This window comes from Chrysochloris asiatica, unplaced genomic scaffold (genome assembly GCF_000296735.1).
Source record: "Chrysochloris asiatica unplaced genomic scaffold, ChrAsi1.0 scaffold00039, whole genome shotgun sequence".
In the NCBI taxonomy this organism is placed as follows: domain Eukaryota; kingdom Metazoa; phylum Chordata; class Mammalia; order Afrosoricida; family Chrysochloridae; genus Chrysochloris; species Chrysochloris asiatica.
Window position 1 is genome coordinate 19,495,779 of NW_006408557.1, and position 7,802 is coordinate 19,503,580.

General features: G+C 40.7%; 1 pseudogene; it reads left to right on the top strand.

Moving 5' to 3' along the window:
• LOC102822808 overlaps window positions 1-6,793 on the top strand; it is a 26,292-nt pseudogene extending 19,499 nt beyond the window's left edge.
• Window positions 6,794-7,802: the final 1,009 nt, after the last annotated feature.

The window sequence follows — 7,802 nt, forward strand, 5'->3', positions numbered from 1 at the left end:
CCCCCATTTTTGATAGTCAGTGTCTAAATATCTCGTCCCTATAAGTCCAGGAGCTTGTTACTTGATATGAATAATCCTTCTACTCTGGTTATAATTTTAAGTCCCTGCATTCATAAGCAAAAGTCTAGTTTGTTGAATTGTTGCAGTTTATACTTGTTAGCAGTATCAAACATCTTTATCTTCCTCAGGTCAAGTTCTGGTCAACTAGCCATCCAAGCTAGTTCAAATGGGCACTAGTAGCAGATTTGGGAGTCCATGCATGCCTCCTTGCACTTCAGACCAGCTGGCTGTTTCACTCAGCCCTAACCCCCAGGGGCTAGATGAGTGCTTCATGAGCTTTTTTTTTTTAATTAAATATTTTGATGTGTTGAGTAAGGATACATTATAATCAGAGCATTAATATTAAAAATAGGGCAGTATAACAATTTGTAATATACATTGTCAAAAAAAATTATTAAGCTTTTATTGTGAATTGAGTGACGATATACATGGGAGAACATTAGTTTTACACTCCATCAGTCGCATCATGTTTTATTGTAATGATTACAATCCCCTTTTTTGATGCACACAAAAACATGCAGGAATATATAATCATTTAAAAAACCAGAGGACACATTTTGCACAGCACACAGCCTTTCTATTTCTATGAGTCTAGAGTCCTCAGGTGCTCTATCTCTCCATGTCATCATCTCTGCCTCCATCTCTGGTGTTGCTGCTTCTCTGATTAGGATCCCACATTCTTCTTGTGCTCTTCCCTCTTGCTGGTCCTAGGGTCCTCTGTTCATGGGATGACAATTGTGACAATCACCATTAGTCAGGATAACAATTACTCACTATTAAACAAAAGAATCCTATCCCCATCTCCTTTCATTTGACCCATCTAGACAAGATGGAAACTATTCAGTGGGGATCCTACCTTCCCTGCCTTATTCTGAACCTAAACACCCTCCTAAAAACTTGTAAGGCAGCCACTTCGTGCCTGTATAGCCTTCTCCCTCCCCACAATTTTAGGTTGCCAATGTCTGAATTGCCAATCCCTAACAACCTTGTGTACAGAGGGAATATGTGTGATCCTTAATTTGAAGACTCCTTCCCTCTCAGTTGGTATTTTGTACTATTACATCTATAAATGAAGGTCAAGTTTATAAATTGTAGCAATTTATACTTGCTTCCTATATCAAATTTCTTTATCTTCCTCTAGTCGAGTTTTGATCATCAAGCCATCCAAGCTAGGTCAAATGGGTACTGTCTGCAAGTTTGGGCGTTCTTGTGCACCTCCCCCTACTTCATATCAGCTGGACAGTTTACTCTCAGCTCTAGTCCGTGGCTAGGTCAGTGTCCATGGGCTCAATGGTTCCCAATTCTCCCCAAACTTCAGACCAACCAGCCCTTCCTTAAGTTGTTTGATAATATTTAAGAAGTTTTCATCATTTTGCCTGCTATAAGCTCTACTGCATTCATAGTTATGTTTGCTGGAAAGGTAAGGACCCATATACAGATACACTCTTTCAAATTATTAGATATTTGTGGGCTGCAAGGTCAGCAGTTCAAATCTGTCAATGCCTCTGTAGGAGAAAGATGAGACTTTTAGCTCCTGTAAAGATTTACAGCCTCAGAAACCCTATACAGGATTGTTATGAGTCCTAACTGACTGGATAGCACATAGCCATCAACCAACCATAAATATGTATGTATCCTACTCTTCTTCCCTTACCCATTCAGCCATGTCTCAGTGCATGGAACAATATTGTTGTTCCAAGGTTATGTATATATCACAATTTACCTCTATCCCTTTAAGGAGTTCTGGTAGCATAGTGGTTACGTATCGGGCTGCAAACTGCAAGGTCAGCAGTTCGAAACTACCAGCTGTTCCATGGGAGAAAGATGAGGCTTTCTGTTCCCGTAAAGATTGACAGCCTCAGAAACTCTGTACAGGGTTGATATGGTTCAGAACCAACTCCACGGGATATAACCAACCAATCAACCAACCTCTATTCCCTTTAGCCTATGCATACCTCCCTGTGTCTTCACCTATTGTCATCATTCTTTTGCCAACTTCCCTCTTCTTGTTTACTGCCCTTCCATTTCTTATATCTTGCCCTCTCTGTCACCTGAACTAACACGTGTCTATCCTCTAGCCAGTGAATCACTCTCCCTCCCCTCTCACCCCTGGTAACCATCAAAGAATGTTAGTATGAAAACCTTTTCTTAAGTTTTTACAATAATGATCTCATATAATATTTGTCTTCTTGTGATTGACTAATTTCACTCAGCATAATGTTCTCCAGGTTCATCCATATTATGAGGTGTGGTTTTTTTTTTGAAAATTTAATTTTCTCTATAAACGTTTATTGAAACCACACACACAAATGTGGCAATCTTTGGTAAAGTTTACAGCCTTGGAAACCCTACTGGACAGCAAAGGGTGTATTAAACCACTAAGAGCTCAGGACTCCTGGTGTGACACTATAGGATAAGCACTGGACTGTGAAGCACGAGATCAGTGGTTCAAACTCACTAGTCAATCCTCAGAAGCCCTATACAAGATCACTACGAGCTGGACCCCACTGGAGGGCACTTAACAAGAACAATAAGAGCTCAAGATTAATTTGTTACCATGACAATAGCCTAGCATCCTTACTACTATACAAGCCAAATTTATCATCATTCAGCGATGCTGGACAATTGATTTATTTCACATTAAGGAGTTGAATGAGGAGATTTCCTTAAAGCCTTAGGTATAGTTGCTGGTGAACCAACATCTGATTGCAATGAACATGGCTGAGACTATGGTTAAGTCAAGTGAGGTACCTAAGGGTGCAAAAGTTAAGGAGGCATTAACTTCTAGGTTCACACATGCACAGGGTCTATTATGAGGTGTTTTGCACGATTCATCATTATTGTTCAACATTGCATAGTCTTCCAGTGTATTTGTGTATCATTTAGGCTGTCTCCATTTCTTTGCTATTGTGAATAGTGCTGTGATGAACATTGATGTGCATATATCTATTGGTGTCCTGGCTCATACTTCTTGTGCATTATACCAAGTAGAGGGATTGCTGGGTCATACAGCATTTCTACTGCCAGTCTTCTGAGAAAGTACCATAGTGTTTTCCAGAGTGGTTAAACAATTTTACAGTCCCACCAGCAATGTAGAAGGGTCCCAGTTTCTCCACACCCTTGCCAGTATTTGTTGTTTTCTGTTTGTTTGTTTGTTTTAACTTTGTTATTAATCTTGGTTTGAGATGATACGCCATTGTTGTTTTGATTTGTATCTCTTTAATGGCTAATAATCGTGAACATTTCTTCATATGTTTGTTGGTTGCCTGAATGTCTTCCTTGGTAAAGTTTCTGTTCATATCCTGTGCCCATTTTTCAATTGGGTTCATAAATTTTTCAAGGACTTAGAAGTCTGTTCTAGTCTGCAAGTTCCGCTGAAACCTGTTCACTCTGGGTGGTCCTGCTGGTATTTGAAACGCCAGAATTACAGCAGTATACAAGCCACAACAGCACCACTAACTGACAGATGTGTAGGGAACACTAAAATATTAAAGGAAATCAATGAATCTACAAAACATCTCATAGGATGAACCTAGAGGCTATTATGCTGAGTGAAATTTGTTATTGTTAGTGCCATCGAGTTGGTCCCAGCTCATATCGATCCTATATAGGGGTTCTAAGGAGTGGCTGGTAGATTTGAATTTGTGGTTAGCAGTCCAGTGCTCATCTGACAGAACCACAGCAGGACCCCCGAGTGAAATTAGTCAATCACCAAAAGGCCAACACTGTATGAGACCACTACTGGAAAGTCAAGAAAAGGTTTACACACATAAAGAATCATTCTTTGAAGGTTACCAGGGGAGGGGGTGGGAGGATAAGCCACTAACTAGAGGGTTGTTGTTGTTAAGCACCATGGAGTCGGTTCCGACTCATAGTGACCCTGCACAGGGTTTCCGAGGCTGCAATTCTTTACCGGAGCAGAAAACCTCATCTTTCTCCCGCAAAATAGCTGGTAGTTTCAAATTGCCGACTTTGAGGTTAGCAGCCTGATTCATAACCACTACACTACTAGAGGGTAGATATGTATTAACTTGGAGAATGAGAAGGCAATATGCAATAAGGGGCAAGTCAGCACAACGTCAAGGAGTAGAGTTCAATGCAACAAAGATAAATACCATTACACACATAATCCTGCAATAACAATAATAGCAATAATCTACAAGTGAATATACAGACCCTCAAGCTGAATAAAGTTGGGAAGGAGAATGGGACTACACCCAAGGATATATTGAGGTTTGATATAGGATTGCTATATTTCTACATTTGTATTTATATGTCCTATAAATACTTGTATATCCATAAATATAGTAGCGTAGTGGTTACGAATCGGGCTGCGAACCTTAAGGTCAGCGGTTCGAAACTACCAGCTGCTCCATGGGAGAAAGATGAGGCTTTCTACTCCCGTAAGGATTTACACCCTCGGAAACCCTGTACAGGGTCGCTATGGGTCGGAACCGACTCGACGGCACTTAACAACAACAACAAATATAGTAGCTCATACAGAGGGCAAAGTTATGAAATCTTTAGAGCCATAACCAAAAACCTTGAGGGGATAAGTAGCTGGGTCTGAGGATTGTATAGTCTTGGGGGACACTAAGGCCAATTGGCATACAAAGACAGTGTTCTACATCCTACTTTAATAAGCAGAGACTGGGGTTGTAAAAGCTCACAAGCAGTAGCTCTGGTGCTACTATTGGTCTCTCCTCAACTAGAGCAAAAAAGAGTGACGAAAATGAAAAACTCAAGGAAACAATTAGTGCAAAGAACTAACGAACCACTGAAACACCAGTCTCAACAAGAAGAACTCACCAGTCTGGTCACCACTGCCAACTTCTCTGAAAGCGGTCTCATTATGTGACAAAACTCAAAATCATGAAGCAAACAAACAAAAACCCAAGACCAGACTTACTGGTTAAATAGACTGCTGGAATCCCCTGAAATAGAACTCACTCTCATGGCTCAAATTTCAGCCAAATGAAAGACCTATATACTGAACAGCCACACCAGAGAGGTACACCCTCATTAGAATAATCAACCATACAAGATCAAAAGGGTAACATGTGCCCAAGGATGAAGATCAGAAAGTGAGAAGGGATAGAAAAGAACATGAAGGAATAAGAAAGAAAGAAGGAACAAGGAAAAGGGTAAACAGAGGAGGAAGTGGGAAGAATGCTGCTACATTGTGGGGATTGCAATCAATGTCACAAAATGTGTAAGAAATGTTGAACGGAAAACCAATTTGCTCTGTAAACTTTCACCCAAATCTCGATTTAAAAGTACATAAAGAAAGAAAGAAGAATTCAAACGATGAATTTCATTGGGAAAATCTGCTGCAGGACGTCACTTTGATGACTAAGGTGCACTTGACTCAAGCATTCAAGGTCTTTTCAATTGCCTCATATACACGTGAAAGATGAACAATTTAAAAGAAGACAGAGTATTGATGTATTTGAATTGTGGTGCTGATGAAGAATATTAAATATATTGCAGACTGCCAGAAGAACAACAAATCAGCATCAGAAGAAGATATATAATCAGAATGTTCCTTCAGAGCAAGGATGGAGAGTCTTTGATTCCTTCATTTTGGACATGTCATGAGGAAAGACCAATTTCTAGAAAAGGACATCATGGCTGGTAAAATAGAGTGGCAGTGAAAACTAGGGAAAACCTGAGCTAAATGAATTGACACAATCACCAAAAAAAAAAAAATGAACTCAGCTTTCTGCCTGTGGACTGTGAGGAGGAAGCATTGTTAGTGGTTTTTTTCTTCTTCTCACTGTTGTCAGTTCTAAGTCAGAGTCTCTTAAAGAGCCAGAACAGCTGCAGAAACTCTTTATTGGAGGGTTGAGCTTCGAAACAACAGATGATAGTCTGAGGAGCCATTTTGAGCAATGGGGGACGCTCATGGACTATGTGGTGATGAGAGATCCAAACATCAAGCGCTCCAGAGGCTTTGGGCTTGTTGCTTACTCTACTGTGGAGGAGATGGATGCAGCCATGGATGCAAGGCCACACAGCGGAAGAGTGTTGAAACCAAAGAGGGCCGTTTCACGAGAAGACTCTCAAAGACCAGGTGCCCACTTCACTGTGAAAAAGATTTTTGTTGGTGGCATTAAAGAAGACACTGAAGAGCATCACCTAAGAGATTATTTTGAGCAGTATGGGTATACTGAAGTGATTGAAATCATGACAGACCGAGGCAGTGGCAAGAAGAGGGGCTTTGCTTTTGTAACCTTTGATGACCATAACTCTGTAGATAAGATTGTTATTCAGAAGGACCATACTGTGAATGGCCACAATTGGGAAGTAAGGAAAGTCCTGTCAAAGCAAGAGATGGCCAGTGCCTCCTCCAGCCAAAGAGGTTGAAGTGGTTCTGGAAACTTCAGTGGTGGCCATGGAGGTGGTTTTGGTGGGAATGACAACTTTGGTCATGGAGGAAACTTCAGTGGATGAGGTGGCTTTGATGGCAGCCGTGGTGGTGGGTATGGAGGCAGTGGGGATGGTTATAATGGGTTTGGTAATGATGGAGGCAATTTTGGAGGTGATGGAAGCTACAATGATTTTGATAATTACAATAATCAATCTTCAAATTTTGGACCCATGAAAGGAGGACATTTTAGAAGCTGAAGTTCTGGCCTTTATGGTGGTACAGGTCAATATTTTGTCCAACCAAGGTGGCTATGGTGGTTCAAGCAGCAGCAGCAGCTATGGAAGCAGCAGAAGGTTTGAATGATTGCTAGGAAACAAAGCTTGGCAGGAGATGAGAGCTAGACAAGTGACAGGGAAGCTAGAGGTTAAAACAGATTTGTGAACCTAGTCAAGCACAGTGGTGGCAGGGCCTAGCTACTACAAAGAAGACATGTTTTAGATAATACTCACATGTATGGGCAAAAACAAAACAAAGCAAAAAAACCCTTGAGGTCTGTATTTGTGACTAATTGTCTAACAGGTTAGTTATTTTAGCTTCTATTCTGTGGAAAAGTGTAAAGCATTCCAAGAAAGGGTTTTAATGAAGATTTTTTTTTCCTGCACCCATGCTGTTGATTGCTAAATGTAATAGTCTGATCACGATGCTGAATAAATGTCTTTACAATAAAAAATGAACTCAAACTCAGACATGCAAAGAATCATGGAGATGGTGCAGGACCAGTAACACCTCCTTCTCTGATAAACAAGTACATAAGGTTGCTATGAGTGGGAGCCAACTTGATGCCGAACACACTAGATGCCAATAGCACACATATACCCCAGTTGTGACAGCCAAAAATGTCTCTTGTTGTTGTTGTTAAGTGCCATCGAGTCAGTACCCATAGCGACCTTATGCAAAGCACAAGGAAACACTGCCCGATCCTGGGCCAATCTCACTACTGTTGCCACACTTGAGTCCATTGATGCTGCCACTTGGCCAATCCATTGTGTTGGGGGTCTTCCTCTTTCTCTCTGACCCTCCACCTTACCAAACATGATATCCTTCTCCAGCGACTGGTCCCAATGTCTCTAGACATTGCCAAATATCCCCTAGGGGCTCACAACAATAAACAAGAAAGACAATGATCTTAGTATATGTGCTTAAATATATGTATGCACGTTTAAAAAATAGGTAAAGTTTTATGTGCATGTTAATTTGCCTGAATCATACCTATTCAATTTCATACTTTCTTCACTCTATCACTGCTTTATTAATATCTAGCCATGTGGCTGAAGTACTTACATTTCAGTGCTTCTAACTACCATTGAATATT